General features: G+C 41.3%; 1 protein-coding gene across 1 annotated transcript in view; it reads right to left on the bottom strand.

Annotated features, from left to right (window-relative positions):
- The window catches only part of LOC139218883 (ras-related protein Rab-27B-like), a 50,834-nt gene extending 31,885 nt beyond the window's left edge, over window positions 1–18,949 (bottom strand). The window contains exon 1 of the mRNA XM_070850614.1: window positions 18,749–18,949. The gene's annotated coding sequence lies outside the window, so the exon portion shown is untranslated. The remainder of the gene's footprint in view (window positions 1–18,748) is intronic.
- Between the last annotated feature and the right edge of the window lie 1,401 nt (window positions 18,950–20,350).

Here is a 20,350-nt window from a genome sequence, read left to right as displayed (position 1 = left end):
ACTCTTGGGAGTAATTCTCGCATTGCTATTAATACTGGAGCTCAGAGAATTGGTGGGAATTCCATATGGTAATAAATAAAAGTTTCTTCAAATAAAACTTAAAGTGACAGCCAACTTTCATTTTTAAACAGCATTCTGCACGATAAATTCAATTTGAATAATAAAACTGATTTATCACCCAGCTCTGAGTGGAATATAGTGGTTGAACCTAACTATCCCTCTAAGGTTTAGTTAGGTTCAACCACTATATTCAGGTCAGGAAATGACTTTGGCAATGGTAAAACCAACACTGAGCGTCAGTAGGAAAGGGGAAATAAAAAACGGTCTCCCGAGACAAAGTTTGATGCTCGGTCAAACCAAGCCAACCTCCTCCCCCCACGAGCTCTGAGGCTATATAATATTTTCATGCCATTCCCTCTTTTGCTGCTTTTGCTCGACAGGAATCATTTCCACGGCCACCAGAAGTCCGTGTGAGGTGAACATAAACACATTTCTAGGCATTTTCACAAATGATCGATGCTCTTGTTTTTCTTGGAGGGGCGGCGTCCCTCATTCATTAGCATCGATTCACCAGTCCAGAAGACAGCATGCGACCTTTTACTTAGGAAAGGAATACAGACGGAAGAGGAGGAAGGTAAAGAAGGAGAAGAAGCAGAGGCTGGGGAGAGGAAGAACATGCTGGTGACAACACTGTAGTTTAAAAATGTATGAGTCTCCAGCCTCCAGCAGACTGCCTCTATATATATGTGTGTGTGTGTGTGTGTGTGTAGGGGGGGCAGTGTCATTCTGCTGCTTGAGTACTGTGTGTCGTCTTACATCATGTGCTGCATTTGCTTTGTGTGTGTGTGTGTGTGTGTGTGTGTGTGTGTGTGTGTGTGTGTGCTGTAGTTATTTACCAGAGGATTGTATAGTTTCACATATTTCACACACTCCCTGCTGATGATATCTATGTGTGTGAGAGAGGAAGAGACGCCTCTGTCTGGCTTCTAATAAAGTCACATCAGCTGCAGATCAGCGGAAGAGTCACGAGTCCCCAAATGAGGAGGAGGAGGAGGAGGAGGAGGAACCAACACAGCAGAGGAGGGGAAAAAGAGGAGGTGGAGTTAAAGGAAGAGGAGAGCAAAGACTAGAAGATGTCACGTGGGGGGCTAGATGGGTGTGAGGAAGAGGTGATGAATAAAAAGAACAAGGATGAGGAGGAAAACAGGGAACAGAGAAAAATGGACAGGATAAAAGAAGAGATAGATGTGGGAGCTGTTGTTCAGCTAACAGCTACTGTACAGTCGGTACATTGGTGGTTTGGGGTGAATCAGCGCAAATGGTCCATCGGTCCAACTCCCACTTCGATTCCAGCCAGTGATCTCCTTTCAATGTCATAGAAAAAAACCTTGGGAAAAAAAATATTATCTCACACTCTCTAATTTTGCCTGAACGCACAGTAAGGAGGAGGAGGACAGGGAGGAAGATGAGAGGGGAGAGGAAAGGCTGGGAAAGACAAGAAGAGATCATATTTCTCCTGTACTGGCTTCTCTTCACTGGCTTCCAGTAAGATCCAGAATAGTTTAAAATCCTTCTCCTCACCTACAAGGCTCTTAATGGTCAGGCTCCATCACATCTTAAAGAGCTCATAGTACTGTACTACTACTAGAGTCTGAAGTTTACTGCAGCAGATAAAGGAACCAAATGCTGTAAGATTTCTCTTCATTTTCAAGAAGTGAAAACAGATATTTGTTAGACATAAAAATATTTTTGGAATATCTGAATACTGTACTGCACATGTACAAGCAAACCAAATGCTTTTTCATTCATTTAACCATTTCATTTCATTAAAATATTATCCTTCCATGCTCTCGAGAATGAATAAATAGCAACTACAGTGTGGATGTATGGCTGGAACCTGCAGTGACTCCCAGTGGATTCGGCTCTAAACAGCTTAAGCCATAAATAGTGAGTTCCGCCTCCAAACCGTTCAGAAGAAGAGGAAAATGAGTCTGACTGCATCTCTTAGGATACTGCCTGTAAATCTGAGGGTAAATCTCTAACTTACATCAGTGGATCCCAACATTTTTCCTCATGACTACTTCAGTTTAAGCGGCTGCTACCTGCGGCCCCTCATCACCTGTTGCATGTGTTTTACTTTCTTCGATTATTTTATTGGAAATCCTTTTGCAGGTCTACAGAGGTAAAACTATCCTGAATTCCACAAGCAAAGCAAATTCATAAAACAATTCTACTTTTTAACCTGTTGATCACCTTGTGACCATTCTCATTTCTCTCATGGCTGCTTGTAGAGGCCCTGACCCACAGGTTGAGAGCCACCGACTATCATAATTAACAGTGTCTTATCAGGCTGTAGGAGGTGAACCTTTTCCTCAATGACTGCTGATTTCACCAGCGATACTGTAGTGACAACTGTCACTGACAAATTTACTGAGCTGTAATCAACATCAATTCTGCGAGTGGGCAAAACAGAACTCTTGGCAGCTGTCTGGTTAATATGCTCTCTGCAAGCGTTATGCTCCGCCAGAGATGTGTTTTTTTTTGTTTTATTTGTTTGTGAGAAAGGAGAACGATACTCTCTTTGAAAAGTATAGAGTTTTTATAGGAGGGTGTTTCTCTAAATAAAAGCTCTAGGAGCCCATAATATCATTGTTTTAAGCATATCACTTTAAAAGCTCTGAATAGGCCTTTTTCATTGTTTCATTTCTGTTTTTCAGCTCACTTCAAATCAATCATCTCCAATCCGGCAGACGTAGCATCGTGACCAGTAACTCTTTGCACTTGGAAAACAACTCTCTTCCTCCTCCTCATCATCCTCCTTCTCTCTCCCTTCTCTCCTGCCTCTGTCACCAGGCAACTAGCCTTTCCTCCCTCTCTCTGCTTCTTTTTCTCATCCTCTCTCATATTTGTCTCTCCCCCTTTTCTCATGCATTACACCTCCCTCCTTCCCTAGCTGTATGCAACATCCCTGGCTTCATATATCTGTTAAAGGGCTAATTAATTACATTTATTAATTAAATAACTAATTTACATTACCAAATACATTTTGCAGTAAAGGTGCTGTAACCTAAATTCAGTATGACAAGTGAACTATAGTAAACATATAATGTATAGGTAAATAAGGAAAATACTGACTATGTAACACTCATTGTATACTACCATCTTATTTCACTTGTTTTCCTACAAAAAAAAACTTTTTTGTACAAATGTAATAACTTTTTGTAATGATAGCAAAGATTTGTTTTTCAGGGGAAGCGGCATGCATCAGCCACCGTATGCAGCAAGAAACCCTTCAACTCAGGGCACTTAGATAAGGTTGGGAAAGATGTGATTTCAGTTTATAATCTCAAAGATTTTTAGTTAATATGTGTCTGTTAACTCGCTATCTATTGCCAGAAGAGTTAAAAACATTGGTGAGTGAGTCCATGGCCCACTGATGACACCCTTCCATCTGCAGTATTCAGTTGTATTATTATGCAGGACGTGTTGACGTCTTCCATAGTGTTGGATAGTATTCACCCAATCACAAGCAGGACGTGCACCCTGTTATCTGGTGTCAAAGTATTATAATAATATATATAATAGTATAATCAAGGCAATTAACATATCCACCACATCATCTTTAATAATTAGCTTCAGTACAGACTGAAGTCCACTCATTAACTCAACTGCACCATTGATTTGTCTCTCGACGCTAGCCTCATAACTGTATCTACCTGGCTACATGCCAGGGGGAGACAAAGGTTGGAACACAATAGCCAACAGTCATCGACAGTCATTGACTAAGGAGCCTATACCATCATAACATCGTGATTAGGATGTTCACCCTGCTACAACACCAGGGTAAACCCTCCCTCACAGTGCACCCACCAAGCCAACCGCCAGCGCCAACATTCCTCTAATTCTGTCCCAGCTCACAGTAATGGGTGGAGCTCTCGCCTAAAGTGTAGCACTGATGCTCCAGTACCTGCCAGAGAGGAGGCAACTTAAGAACAAGTCTCTATTCTTCCCCTTTCCCGCTGTGAGCATGGATGTATAACGAGAACTGGATACAGCATTGGCGGCAGGGCTCCTTTTATTCCTGACATGACAACTGCTCAGAGGCTCATGAAGCCAGTTCTCGCTGTAAAGAAATTATCCGGATGAAATTTACGGCACATTCACTGTGGGCCCCGCAGAGTTAACCAAGCCAACCATCGGTTTAGCCCTCTGCTAACTTGGATGGGGATAAAATGATTTAAACGTGAGGCACTCAAGTCATTTAAGGGGTGATGTGATGCTCAAAGAATATAATAAATGTTAATGTATTGATGTAAGGCTCACTGTGACACTGTCATGACTTACTGGGACACCTGAACAGAAAGCCATTGTAAATGTTATTAGTAACAACTGTGCTGTGTCTGCTGTGAAAAAGGTCTGTGCTGTCGATCAATGTGCACATCTGCTTCATGGCTACATTTCATTAGGATTTTTGACCTCAGTGTAATGAAGTACATAGATTCTTCACCAGATTAGCCAAAAACACATTAGTTTGTTAACAGAATCTGCAGAAACTGTACTGTATCAAAATGTTGACAAAAAATTACACATATCGTCCTTTACATATTACATATTGTCCTTTAACTCCCACATAAAACAAATCTCAACAAATTTGTCCACACATTTGGACTATTGCAACTCCTTACTATCAGGCTGCCCCAATAAGTCCTTAAAGACTCTCCAGCTGGTCCAGAACGCTGCTGTTCATTTACTGATGAGAACTAAGAGAAAAGATCGTACTACTATACTGCCTAATATAATATCTGATGCTGCTCATGTGGGGATTCTTGAATCCTTCATTTTGAATTCATGAATCGTTGGGTCTCTCTCTTAATTAAAGAGTTCGGTCTAGACCTGCTCTTTATGGAAAGCGTCTTGAGATAACACTGTTATGAACTGGTGCTACATAAATAAAGATTGATTGATTGATATCATGACAGAAGATTTTCTCCATATTGTGAGTTACTAGGATGGAGGATCTGTGTGGATGTGACTGGGTGTCTAAAGCGTTAGCGATCGTTTGTTGTTTGTTCTTTCAGGCTGTTTAAATTTTGCTTTGAAATGTGTTTTAATCTCAAAAAACTTGTTACTCTCATTCCGTCTTTCACCTCATCTATCTCACTTTCTGTGCCCCCATTCGCATTTTTCTTCACTCTTACTCTTTGAATCTCATTCATCCCTGCTCTCTTCTCTTCTCTTCCCTCCCTCTTTTCCCCTGCTGCTTCTCTTCTCTTTCTACCCCTCTCTCATTCAGCTGTCTTTGGGTTCGCTCATATCCAAACTAGCACAGTTTTCCCTTGAAGCCATCCCAACAATGAGCCGTGCAGAGACTTCAGACGTACATCAAGCAAACTCCTCACAGCAAGATGTGGGATCAACACGAAGTAGTGATATAAGAACCTCACAGTCCTTAGAACTTTAAAAAGGAAAAGAAGTCAGATATGGTTGATTTCAAACGGATTTTTTTTTTTTCCAATGAGATTCACAAGCGAACACAAGTGACATTTATTGAAAGCATGAGACACATAAACAAAGTGCCTGAGCAATGGAGCAGGTGGAGCAGCTGACCCCCTACTATTAGACTTGGGGGAGCAAACTATTTTAAACATTTGAGCTACTTTGGATCAAAATGATCACGTGGTTTGTGATTGGGTCAAACATAGAACTTTTATCCATGAGACTGGGGTTCATGCCCCGTATAGATATAAAAATGTGATGCTCATAGTTTATTTTTACACACACACACACACTGTTTACACTTTTACACACAATGATCCAGGACAATGCAGCAGGACAATGATCCGAAACATACCAGCAAGTCCACCTCTGAATAGCTCAAAAAAAATAAAGTGAAGGTTTTGGAGGGACCCAGTCCAAGTCTGGACTTAAATCCGATTGAGATGCTGTGGCATGACCTTAAACAGGCCATTCATGCTCGAAAACCCTCCAATGTGGCTGAATTAAGACAATTCTGCAAAGAAGAGTGGGCCAAAATTCCCCCACAGCGATGTGAATGACTCCTCGCCAGTTATTGCAAACGCTTGGTTGCAGTTGTTGCCGCCAAGGGTGGCACAACCAGTTATTAGGTTTAGGGAGCAATTAGTTTTTCACATAGGGCCAGGTTGGTTTGGATAGCTTTTTTCCCTTAATAAATGAAATCATCATTTAAAAACTGCTTTTTGTGTTTACTCAGGTCATCTATGTCTGATATTAAAATTGGTTTGATGATCTGAAACATGTAAGTGTGACAATAAAGCAAAAACAGAAGAAATCTGCAAGGGGGCAAATACTTTTTCACACCACTGTACATTATGTCAACAAAAATAAAATAAATACTTTTTGACGCAGTGTAAACTGAAAGAGCAACTTTACTGGTTATGATTGGGGCTCTATACTGTAGGAAATGGGACTTTCAGGTGCTAATTAAATGAAAATTCTTCCGCTATACCTCCCCTTCCTCATCACTGATCATGCACCACCACTATTAACTATAACAAGGCACCCACGCACGTAAGTACTAATAGCTCCGAGGCTGTTAGAGCGACTGAACGACCCAACTTTTTCTTTTCAGCCTGACTTTTACTTAGAAATAATAGTCAATTAATATCTCATTTGTGATTTGTTTTATGGCAAGTTCTTTGGTGATTTTTAATCTATTATGACGGTCTCGGCTGCACTTTATTTCACTGTAAAGTGCTGCATTCAGGATTTTAGAAGTACTGACTGAGGTCATGAATTAAAGTAACCCCACAACTGTGTCTTTATTTTCCTTATAATTAGCAGCAAACCTTTAAGGACCAGTAAAATAACATTTTATCTTTCAACATGAAGCCTAGTCCATGCAGTCAGAACATAAATTCTGTTGGAGAAATTGTATATAAAAATTCAGGCATTTGCCTAAAAGATTAATCAATGTTTCATTTGTAGAGTGTAAACTCCCAGTAGACCTCAGTGTCAACGGTAGCTGCAGCCCTGGTCAAACTAGATCACACGAGATGCAATAATTTGTTTGAGTGCATAGAAATGTAGAAAGAGTCCTCTAAGAGTCCTCCTTGGCCAAATGGAAATCAATGAAAATGAGAAATAAAGAAGCAAGCGATGCTCATAAAGAAGGACATCCAAACACACATCACTAACAACCAACTATGAAACCATACACATGGAAAAACTGCAGAATATTAAATAGACAAATTGTTTACTTTGTGACTTAAAGAATAACTGACAGATGTACTTTAAGTGTCCTCATTTTAAGCACAAGCAGAGAGTCAGACAGGACCACTGCATGCTGCATGGTGTTTGACGACAGGAATGCTTCATGAAATTAGTGACAAAAAAATTAACACTGCAATAAAATGCACCAAGACATTCTTCAGAGACTGCATTGAGTATGTTTGATCTTCATTTTTCTGAATTCAATTCTAATACATTCTTAATTTGTGTTGTGCTTTTGTCGAAGATTTCTAGTGAAGTTCACTGATCAAAACCAACTGTTTTTATTCGCACCACCGTCAGATTTGTCAAGAGGGCTAGACAGCATGGTTAAAATGATTATCGCCATATTAATAGAGAAATATGGCACGACGAAATAGTAGATATATGCAAAGTGACATTTGTAACAGCCATTCAAAACAATGAACTCCTCTTTTAAATATGTTCAAAAGCAATTAGTCAATATTTCATTATCAGTAAGATTTTTTAGCCTATCGCTATCTTGATAAGTTTTGATCTACACAAAAAAGAGGCAGAAAGAGAAGAGTTTCATATACACACCCAGGATTACATAAACACACACACACACACACACACACACACACACACAAACACAGTGCACTCCCCAGTGTGGCATTTCTGTGAATACAGTACATCCACAGCTGCTGGTTACATCCATTATTAATAAGCTGCAATTAGTTTCTAATCTGCTTCTTCCTTTTACAGCACAGACACAGTCTGATTACCAGACTAATAAACACTTCCTAAAAACATTCTAATATTAATGAAATGTGCTCAGTCACATAATGTTGGTCAACACACTGATCTAACAGAGAATTTATAAGTCCCTGAAGCACAAAGTGATGATCTAAAACTGCTTTCTTTTCCTGACCAGCTGCTTCAAAACCTAAAGAAATACAGACAAAAAGGCAATTCTTCACTTTAAATGGTGCTGATTTATTTTCCACCAGTTTATTAGTCAACTAACCTTTCTAGCGCTGGTGGCAGCTCAGGCTTGTTAGGGAACTAAGTCAGTTCCTAAAAAAAGTGACATTTTACATGTACATGCCTATTTTGTTCAGGCTCATTAGGCTCTGTAGAAAAAAAAAGATGAACACAGTCCTGCACAAACACAACACAAACAATTTTTCCTGCCACAGTGCGGCTCCTCACTCTGCCCTCACCTGACTCCCGCCTGTCAAAGTGAGAGAGCAGTGAGAAAATATAAAAAAGATATATTGTGCAGAAAAAATGAAAATGTCAAGGTTTCCCCCAAACCAAAAGACATTAAAAATGTGATGATGTACCGAGGTTCTGCCCCCAGGTACCCACATCTCTGTATCAAAGCCCGCTTGATGCAAAAGTGTTTTTGAAAATCACTTTCAGTCAAAAAAAAAAAAAAAGGCTACAGAAAGAAAGAAGAGAGGCCGAATCATTTTCATCTTGCAGACGCAAGGAAAAAGTCCTCTTGTGAAATATGGAGATGTACGGGTAGAAATGAAGACAGAGGAGAGAAAAAAGTGGGGAAATAAAAGAAACCAACCACATGAAAGACAGAGAGAAGCAAAGAGAGAGTGAATGAAAGAGATAAACAAGTACAGACTGTGTTTATTCCCATGTTGCATTCTTGGCAGTGACATATAGATCTCATTACTTTTCAGTTTATTAATTCAGGGTCAGGTTATCTAAAAATGATCTTGGCTCTCCCATTCCTTGGTTGATCAGATACTTCCATCTTCTCCATCAAGAATTTAATAACGTTCTTTGTTACAAGGATTATTAATCAACATCAGCAACAATTACTGCTCCAAGGACCATTCCAGTGTGATTGGTCATCATTCACATCAAGACATTGTGCTTAAACCTTGTCTTTTTATTAGGGTTGCAACAATCAATTAATCTGCTGATTCGATTTCTCAGATAATGATATGGTCTATTAAACATCAGACTCACAAGTGGAATCTGTTATCATCAAATGTCTTGTTTTGTGTGACTGATCACTGGATCTGTACCTTATATCATCCATCCATCCATCCATCCATTGTCTATACCGCTTATCCTTAAGGGCTGTAGGGGGGCTGGAGCCAATCCCAGCTGACATTGGGCAAGGGGCGGGGTAATTCAATAATGACCAATAAAGCTGCTCTTTCAGTATAAAGCTTAGTTTACATATTGTGTTCTGTACTAGTTTCAGTCGCTAGCAACCGATTAAATGTTGTTTCACAGTGTAATGCATATATTTCATTGTTTGCCAAGACAAATTGCAAAATTACTTAAGTTATCTGGACATATTTTTTTTTATCTGGACATATGTTTCATCATGTGCATTTCAGTTTTTAATCCACAATAAACTTGGAAAGTAACCCTAAACCCTAGAAAAGTAACCCTAACGAATACTCACCGAATCCTTACCCCTCATAAACACAGTGTCTGTGCGTAAAAATAAAATATCAACATTGCCTCTTTACATCGCCCAACACTCAAACCCTGGCCTTCTGGGTAAAAATTGTGCTTTTGTCCCATTCACCCATCAGGACCTCATCTCAATGAATGACTTTGTTAGAGTTTAAACTACGTCACCTGATTTCCTGAGGTCTGTCTACCAGAAAGCCCTCAAACATCTTCGTGCTCAGTGATTAACCAACCACACAGATATTTGTGGCGCAGTAATGTAGTTTCTTAGTGTGTCTGTCTAGTTTTGTTTGGACCCATTGTTGGACTATAGTAGTGTTTCCTGTTTCTGGTTAGCGCTTAAAAATACTGCAGAGTACTTTAGCATCATGTCCTGCCTCCTGCTGCCCCCGTGCAAACCAAACAGAGTATTTCAGTAGGTGATAACAGTCTGACATGGACAGTCTCCTGTTGTGTGCATAGACTGTGTGGTGTGTGCTACATGTGTGAAAGGGTGACTCTGGATGTCTGGACCTGATTCTCCAGGAATCGTCTGGAGTTTACATGAGAAAACAGCTTTGGTAAGGACGGGAAATGTCATTTTTTATTTTATTTTATTTTATTGTCCTGTGGCCTAGCCATCCTTACCACCGACTACCACAACATACAAGAAAATACAGTCAAGCTTCACATGCTTGCCAACATCATCACTCCCAAAGCTCATGTGATTTCCATTAAAGCAGCAGTTGGTAATTTATAAAAATACCTTTTTGTCATATTAACTGAAACTGTTGCTGCATCCGGACAGTAGTACATGAGGCAGGTAATCTATGAAAAAATCAGCTTCCTGTGGCTCCTCCTAGTGCTCTTATTGTCATTTGCAAGAATCCACGGCGCCTGAATGAAAACGACCAGCAGTCCCTAACGCAGTGTCACTCACTGCTCGTGCACAGGCTGCACAGCTCCCCCCTCCCTGGCACAACGCTGTCACTCAGTCTAGCTCAATATCCTCAGGAGCCGCCACAGGAGGAGCTTTACAAACACAATGGCTGAGAAACAACCACCAGCAATGAAAAATCCTGTTATTTCTACTCTGTGGAGTACAGCTTGTGTTTCAGTCTTACTACGGGGACACACAAGAGGGGGAAGTGCCAGAACATGTTAACTCTTGGTGAGCAGCAGAAGTTCATTTCTCCACACCAGTAAACAAGCGATTCTGCTCACCTGCTCCTTTCTAATCACACATAGGGCCGATCTTTATCAATCACCACATGAAATTATAATGTAAGGTACACCCTCACCTCTCTCTGTGTCTCTGTCTGTCTGCTTGTGTGTGTGTGTGTGTGTGTGTGTGTGGTTTTCCTCGCTCTCTGTTCAGAAATTTCTGTTCTGTAAGTAACTTTGCTTGTTTGATCAGCCATATCATCAAGAACAGAGAGACATTGGGGGGCATAAAGGTACGTTTAGGGAAACCCCAGGGTGCATTTTCCTTAACTCTGTAACATCTGTAAGTCCAAGCAACACAGCCTTAAAGCAGCAACGTCAAATCCATCCTGATTTACAGTTACTGAGGTTATGTGGCATCTTCTGGCCCAACTAGATCACATGGAGGGTCTGTTGCTGTACAAAAATGCCAAAGATGGGTTAGACGTCATCTGGAAACAGTGCTGCCTTATTGTGTCCACCAGAGAGCGAAGACAAGAATGAGTGTAATGACTGTAATTAGATCACGCAATGCATTGTGGGTGAAGTATGAAAAAAAAATGGTGGACGCAACAATGACACTCAGCGGCAGAAGACAAACACATTTTATATCACTCATTACTCTGTGTCAGTTAATAAAATACATAAAACAACACTAATGCCATCATTAGTAAGATACTAAACAGACTAATAACTGGCTGAGCTAGGTTTAGCCAGCTAACTTTCTTAATGTTTATGCAACAGACAAACTAAATTAGGTAAGACTAACCTAACAATTTAAGACCAAGACTTATCTTAAACTAACTTTATGCAGCAGGTTCCAGTTCTGTAATGTCTGGCTTCCATGGAACTGGAAAAATTAAGATTAAATAGCATTCGAGAAGTAAATGTTCAAACATTTCTGAATTTTCTCATGCATGAAAAATATGGGGGAAAGTGTTAATTATTCATTTTTAATAAATGAAACCTAAATTTGTTCTTATTGTGTGTCCTGCTGTCTGGTTTGATATTTGGAGATGGAGAAACAGCATCCATGTATCTTACAGATATCTCAGAGATATCAACAGTGCCTCTGCTGTACATAAATCAGTCATTAAAACAGCACTACACATCAAGGAGTTCACCATTATGAGAAGTAGTAATCCTGGTATTTATGAGTGAGGATAAAAGTGGCAGCTGAGTGGAGAGAATGTACTGCCGAGCTGATTTATTATCCAGAGGATTATTGATTCTATAGTCCCACCCAGACTTTTGTTCTCACTCATTCTCTCATTCTGTCCATTTCTCACTGTAGTGCAGTTATCAATTAATAAGCGCCGATAGGACGTATTACAAACCATTGCTATCAGCGAATCTTGGCTCGGACAGGGGCTGCTGGCTGTGTCACGTGGGGACGTACATTACTGTTTTACATGAAGAGAGGAAGAGCGTCCAGTAATAGCTGTTAGCTTGCCAACCCCTGGCAATGGGTCAGAAAATCAGTTTGTATCTGTTTGTTACAAACAATTTCATTCTCCACTTTGTAAATCTTTCAGAAAACCGCCCAGCTCCCAGGCCATCCGTCCCTGGAAGCCAGCTGCAGCACACTGGCTGAATTATGGATGTAACACCAGTGTTCCCGGAGCTTTACTTAGCGTATTTAGTTCCAGGAGGCGTCACTTGGTTTTGTTTTCATTGGTCAAGTCTCAAACTAAAGGTACAATATATTTATTTATACATACTTTCTTTTTTTTCAGACAGTCTACATGTGGCAGGGTGTGGTTGAGGTAGGGTGCCCCCCAGTGTTGGTTTGGACTTGAGAGGCGCAGGGTGTGATATCAAGGTCAAGATTGGCTATCAGCTTTTTTCTGCTCCATACTACTGTCATCATACCAGCCTTTAAAATTCCACTATTGGTCAACGTCTGAAATGCATACTAGAGCTGATACAATGGTCGGGCTGACATTAACTAATTCAGCTTCTAGTCAATATGTCCCCATCATCAGATATGTCGGTCAATCGTAATGTAAGTAATGGAAGTTTACTTAAACTAATCTAGAAACAGTATCTTCATTCCACTGCTTTTACACCAGAGTAAGTCAAATAAAATGTGTTGTACATGTCAGCATCAACCATCAATCAGACATGGGCTCTTTGCATTAATTCAAGCTACTCTGGGTAGATTAACGTCTAATCACATCATTGACTGCGTAAACACAGAATAGGTTCAAGTCAATAAGTTATTTGTGTGAGCGCACCACATTTATATGCATTTCCTTTGGATCTCTTGCAGCATTGGGAAATTTGCACAACGACTGAATACAGCGAGTGTAACTTTATGAGTCTGTTATTCCGTCTCTGTATGCTTGTCAGTCTTTGTCATTCTAAGTCTTTTAAATCCTCTCTCTTCCTCACTCCCTCTCATGTTTATCCAGCTGTAGGTTATGTGGACTGACTGGCTGAACTAAGCGAAACACTGCAGATCAAATCATTAACCTGAATGTGTCACAGCATCTCCATCCTCACACCAAAAGACAACGATAATGGTGTGCTTCGGTATTCCAGCTACTTTAAGCCCCTGCACTTTGACTGAATTGGTATCAACTCAAGTGAATATTCTGCCAATAATGAAGGTGGGGGGTTATGAATTACTAGCGCTTTTGTAATTCAAGTATTTTGATTGTTGCAATGGTACATTTGCGCGGGAGGTTCTCTTTCAGTGTGTATTTGGAACTTAAAAGAAACAGGTATGTTGCCAGAGTTTAACATTTCTAAATTTACCATGTTTAAAACACAGTACCATGACAGTGTTCTTAGACCGATGTCAGACAGGAGTAACGTATACAGTGAAAGTCTGCACTATAAGATGTTTTGCAAGGGTTAGCATCACATTGTTCTCAACTGCCAACACCTTACAACTGGCAGCATTATGGGGAATTTATAAATATAATTTTCCTGTGGGATTTAAAAAGAAATGTGAATTGTGAAGTGTATTGTTCTAAGATAAGATATTCCTTTAATTCCTTTACAATGACACAGCAGACACGAGGAGATATTAAAAAATACGTACGGCTACAGTAGCGGAAGTATAAAAAAAAAATAGAAACAATATAGTACACAAGTGGGGGATATTACAACGTATTGCACAATGTGAAGTGAAGTAAAAATAAATGAAAAAAAAATAAATACATGCCAGACTGTCAGTTATTGGCGTGTTAACACGTACAATCATTGACCCCCGACTGCTCACAAAGATGGAAACATGACAGTGAAACCAAGACGTATGGACGCCCCCTGGTGGCCGGCTGCCACACTGGTCATGCACCCCTCCATGTTAGCAGGCCTCGGTAGTACACACATACACTTTTTCTAAAGAGGGTTTCTGCCACTTTAGGTAGTTCTTATTGCTTTATCATTACAGACTCAGTCAGGAAGAGATCAATGCTACAATGCATATAACTATAAGAGTCTTGCATGGTGATGCTCCGTTAATAATACTAGCTTACCAAATGTAGTTTATTATGAGCCCAGTGTCAGTGAATCAGAAGCCTGGCACTGCCACATGGATCGCCAAGACATACACTGTACAGTGTTTAGCTGCTTGTGCTTATCACATGACGCTCGATGTTGTTAGCTAGCGGGTTAGCTTTGAATATCTATGTTAATGTTAATGTGACATATGTATTTGCGGGAGTGAGAGAAAACTGCCACTGTTGATGTTCAGCGTGATGATGGAGGCATAAGGATTTGCTGCACTGTATGTAGTTTTAAATGGGGAAAGGTGCAACTTTCCTTTAAGGGCAGTTCAACACAGGGTCATGACAGGGCCGGGGGGGCATCCACAGCACTGGCCGGCTGTTTGTCCATGGTATAATTCCTGCCCTGATGTATCATGACAACCCCACAGTGTCAAAACTGACAACATTTCAGACAAAATTTGAGAAGCCTGAGCCAGCAAACTTTGGTATTTTTCCATCAAGTTACTGAAACAGTTAATCAATTATCAAAATCAACTAACCAGTTATTTGTCTAATCATTTCAGCTCATTGTTAATACCTGTATCAAGTGCTTGTTTGAACACACAAGCTGTAAACATAAAGTTTTTGCCAAACTGTTGGTGGAAACAATGCTGATGAGACCAGCAAACCAAAACAGAAATATCGCTGGCAGAAAACCAAACCAGAGAGCTGAAAGACGCCGCTCATAGCTGCAGCTGTGCAGGAGCCTTCATGGGTTCATCACTACGAGCGACCCCTTTGTACGGTTGGGTGCCTTACACATTGAACTGGTTCTGGTACCCAAACTCTTTTTGGTACTTCATTCTCTCTGCGATAACAAAAATGTTACTTCACTTGTAAAAAAAAAAAAAAGAGTGCAAACTTCTCAATTTCAACTTCATTATTTGTTTAGAATATTTATTTAGACCCCCCTCCCAAATCTGTCCTTTCAACCTCCACAGTGTCACAGCACACTGTCACCGTAGCGTGAGGACGCTGCCACGTGTGTCTCACATGTGATATGGCTGCAGGCGTGCTAGCTGTGGCTGCTTTCACGCTATCAAACACGTACACTCCCCAGTTTTTAGATAGAACTTTATTTTCCTCGGGTTAGATGTGTGACCCTGGCCAGCTTTGCATTTCACATTACAAATATTGCAGCGGCCGATGTCTGTGCCAGGTTTTGAAAAGTGTAACCACACTTGTGACCGCTTTCCCCTGACTGTGTTGGACTTGGACAAGCTGCAGGTACGACTCTCTCTCTCTCTCTATATATATATATATATATATATATAATATGGCACTGACCCAACCCTATCCCTTTCACATGAGATCCATTATTAAATGGCTATGAAAACATAGATCATTGCCTCTTTAGTACCAGTTGAAGGTCTGGATTGAACGTGGTGCTTTTGAGAAGCACCGTCTCCAGTCACAGACTGTGTGTGACGTGCTGAGGATCCAGCTCAGCTAATATGCCTCTTTCTTCTTGTCATCCTTAGCATTTTGCGAACAGCCACCTATACTTATGCATCCTCCCTGACCATGTGATGTATGCTATATGTGGCCTTGACAGACAATAATTCACGCATCTAACATAATATTCTGTGTGCGCAAGATTAAACTATCTTTTGAGATCTTGGGGGCTTTATAGTACGGGTTATAAAAGCAAGTGACAGCCAAGGCAACACAGCCAATGAAGGTGTTTGTAGTAGACTCAGAAACTTAAAAAAAAACAAGGGTTCTTTGCCTCCAATCTGCTATTGAGCGGTAAAACAACTGCTTTATTGCTGCCAAGAAACGTTTCTATCGCTAAAACTTAATTCTGCTGACAGCCAGTCATGAACGCATAAGCTCCACGCTTAACTTGGAGTCAGGTCCTCGCTATCGAGTGGAAATCTTATCTATGCATTAATCATCTCAGGAAGGCTGAATCCTGCTGGCTCTGGTCAATACACTGCAGGTGGGAGCAGGAGGAGGAGAGGAGGCGGTGACAGAGACAGAACGACAGAGAGCGAGGAGAAAAGGGCACGCCGGTTAGGGAGGGCCGTCCCAGAGTTAAAAGGTCACAGAGAATCATCACAGCATAACACCTAACCTGTATTCTCACGGGCTGCAGTTCTCTCTGGATGAAACTCAAAAGTACGACTGGATGTTCAAACATCACCATGGAAACTGCTGCTACGCCTCAGGAAAACTAAATGGCGATGGCACGAGAGGTCTACAGGCCTGAACGTGTGTAAATAGTTTACTGTAACTCCAGATGATGTCACTCAGAGGCCCTCTGGAGGAAGAGGAGGAAGCAGGAAGGAGGGAGAGGTGGCAACACAAATCTGGTTATCCTGAATTCTGTTTTCAAAACTAAGCTTTTAGGATCCAATATTCATTTTCATTCTACACGCAACTTACAATGCACACTTTAGCCTTGTGTGTCATGTTTTACACCTAAACAGCTCTGAGTTAAGAAAGCATGACTTTCAATAGAGTCCTATAATAATATCTGAGAGAGAGCGTCAGCGTGGCTCTTCTGCAGGAAGGTCTGAATGGGATTCACATATACGTAGATATAAAACACTCAACCTCTCAACAAACAGCAGCACTTAAAACATGTGTGAAGCAAAATGTCACCAAAGTAGTCAAAAGGACCGTTCACACACCATCATGCACCATCAGGCTGTCACATTATTAACCGAGTCTGGCTTTTTTTAGGTTTTGAGGCTCCACAGGTCACCAGCTGACCTCTTAAAATCACAGTTGGACATCTTTGATGCAAAGATCTGGATTTACAGCCTCATTATTATTATTATTATTATTAGGCAAATTATTATATGAGGTAGAGTCACTCTAGGGTGACATGGACATCAGATTAGTACAAAACAGAAAACCACTTGTGCAGCAGCCACCGCTGTTCTGCTATCCGTTTGTTTTGTTGATTAATTCGTCTTCTTATGAAATTTTAACAAATGAATAGCGATTTTGAGGAGGCCAAGGCCTTCAGTGTATAATAACACCAGCAGCGATAACAACCCCTCAAGCCAAATGGAAGCTGTAATTTCCATTACGAATCCATCAGCGAGGACTCAACTTGGATTGATAATGGAGAGGTGAAACAATAAAGCTGCCAGCAGCTCAGGGGACGGCGAGTGCATTATCAAACCAATAAAGGCTGCTTCCACTAATTACCGCTGCTCCTCACGTCTTTGTTTACAAACTGATTTATGAGACAACAAATGCCGATGGGACAGAGAGGCATCCTCACTGCTGTCACAGTGTGAGCGCCAATCTGAAATATTATCTCTCATTCAGGGAAACTGACAGCTCACAGTGAACTTAGGACACGCAGCGCTGCAGACAAGTCGTGGTATACATGAAAAAGATTCACTGTACATCACATAATGTGGCGTACTGTACCTTTCATGCTACAGACTACAGCTTGGCTGAAGCTCCACAGGTGTTATTTTTTACCTCCTGGTCAGATATTGCAGCCTGACAGTGGAAAACTGAGGAGCTGAGGTTAGAGATCATCTCAACAGGGAGCTTTTCAGACTTTTGTCAGTATCTTTCTCATCTTTAGACATTACAAACAGATTTCTTTGTAATGTTGCATGAAAACTCTCCTTTTATTTTCACCTGGGCCTCCTCCCATTACGTACTCAACCTTTCATTTCTAGGGGGGAAAAAAAACACGCAGCTCTGACTTGTTGTTTTTCAGCTCATTACTGGTATACTGCTACTATAAATGTTCACACACACACACACACTCACATGTGCATACACAACATATATCCAACACTGATCTGCTCCGGATCACCGTTACTAGATAACCCAGATCCAGATAACTTCTTCCATTGCAAACTGGGACAACCATTTCCTTATGGCCCTGGTTTCATGCATGGGGGAGCTGTCTTGCAGAAACAGGAAAGGGTCAAGCACAAACTGATGACACACAAAGTTGTGAGCTCACTATATCGCTGCATACAGCAGCATTAACATATTGCTTTAATTGCAGAGACAAGAGCATGTAACATCTCATTCCTTACCCACCCTTCTGGCCTCACACACTCCGACCAGGTGGAGTATTATGTCACACATAACACACGTGCACGCACACCCACGCAAGTCTCGGGGTACAAACACACTGAAAGTCTAGAGAGTAAAACGAACGACTGATCACGTCCCCGTCATGTTGCTAAACAGCAGAAAGGTGCGGCGGCTGATGTGTGGCTGTGGGTTTGGAGGCTGCAGACACTTTGCTCCTCAGCAGATCCTCCAGCAGCCCTGCGCCGGGCTATGACTCATACCGCCTGCCTGCCTGCTACTGATGCTGGGAAAGACAACTAACACACCGAAACGCACCAATGAACAACAAGCAAACAACCGTGTGCATCAGGCACGAGCCGAGCCGGAGGGATGTTCCCTTTGCCACTCACCTTTCTTTGACGTTATAGAAACAAACTCAGATCCTCCCCGCAGGTGTCTGCTGCTGCTGCTGCTGCTGCTGCTGCTGCCTGGCCAGTTGGTCTCCTCCTCCTCCTCCGGGTCGTCGCATGTCTCCCGCAGTCCGGCGGAGAGGGGAAGCCGCGCAGAGAGCACCGAGCGCGGCCGGAGCTCGGTGTGTGGGCTCGGCGGAGTGTCGGGCTGAGGCTGCGGGCTGAGCCCTCCGAGAGTCCAGCTAGCCTGACGGATGCAGCTCGGCTTCCTCCAGGGAGCGGGAGGGAGGGAGGGAAGGAGGGAGGGAGGGAGGGAGGGACGGGCGGATGATTGACGCTCCCGCCGCATTCAGGGACTCCTCGGAAACTCGTGTTTCTCACATGCTTCACTAACAGGTGCTTCCATGAGTGTGTCTGAGGATTTCATGTTAGAAGAGCAATGTTCTTTTTCACAAATCAAAATCAAATTCCTGCCAACAACAACTTTTCCTGCCATAAATGTTAGATTTACAGGTTGTAGTCCCATTCAAACATGCATTCTTGTTTCTCACTGGTTGGAATTAATATCTTCATTCACCTCAACTTTTCCTTAAGCTTTATTAGCATTTTGGACAGAATAGTTTGTCCATGTTTGGAATGATCTTGTAATTTAAATTAATTGTATCTGATGCCTAATCATGGCCACATTCAGTCATAAGCATCCCTGCTTTGGTTAGTGAAAGGAGAAACTAAACTGTTATTGTTGCTTACGGCGCTGAGAGAAAAGATTCCCCCTGAAGGTCACTTAGTGTTTTGTGAAGAACTTTCCTGCCTCTGTTTTATCACAACTTGTTAGTTTAACTGAGAGAAATGAAATGAAAGGTCAAATGCTAATTTCACTTTCAAATTCTTAATTGTAAAACTTTAAAACTTATTTTAGAGGCACTTTTTCCTTTATTGGTTAAAATTCTCACAAGAGCGATCGATAAATTCACATAGATAAATCAATAAATAAAGGTTATAAGAGAGTTTTTGATTTTCCTCCCTCCCTCTCTATGGAGCTGTTATCGTTATCATTTACAAATGATGGTGCCTTTACATACATTTTCTTTGTAGGCTAGAGCGTATTTATTCAATAAAATATGACCTCCAAGGGTAAAAAGCCTTCTCTAACTCTCTCCTCAATTATAACAGCAGCATCTTTAAACAAATGAAAAGTACAATTACTTAGATAACTGTGAGAAGTAGATTTATTATTGTGATGAATCTAACAAGATGTAAATATTTCTGTGTGACTTCCTGTAAATTAAAGGATGCTGGAAGCTGTCTGACTTGTCTGTCTTGGCCCCCTGCTGCTGCCACCTGAACTCGTCCACTTTCCTGGTGAGTCTCAGTTCAGCTCCAACGAGTCGAACGTGCAAGTGCCTTAAATCTGCATTATTTCTGTCCCATTTAGAGGAAAACCAAACGATAAGGTGGGGCATGCTTTAGGGCAGGACTGCCGTGGACTCGTAGCATTATTGTTACTCAGGCAGCATGTTCATGTGTGGGGGAGAGGCTTTGGTGGAAGGCCTGAAGGGAGGGGGTGGAATATTTTCTTTTTTGGATACAATCAAAATCTAG

The sequence above is a fragment of the Pempheris klunzingeri genome, chromosome 19 (genome assembly GCF_042242105.1).
Source record: "Pempheris klunzingeri isolate RE-2024b chromosome 19, fPemKlu1.hap1, whole genome shotgun sequence".
In the NCBI taxonomy this organism is placed as follows: domain Eukaryota; kingdom Metazoa; phylum Chordata; class Actinopteri; order Acropomatiformes; family Pempheridae; genus Pempheris; species Pempheris klunzingeri.
The sequence above is the reverse complement of the archived record's forward strand: the minus strand, read 5'-3'. Positions and strand labels throughout refer to the sequence as shown.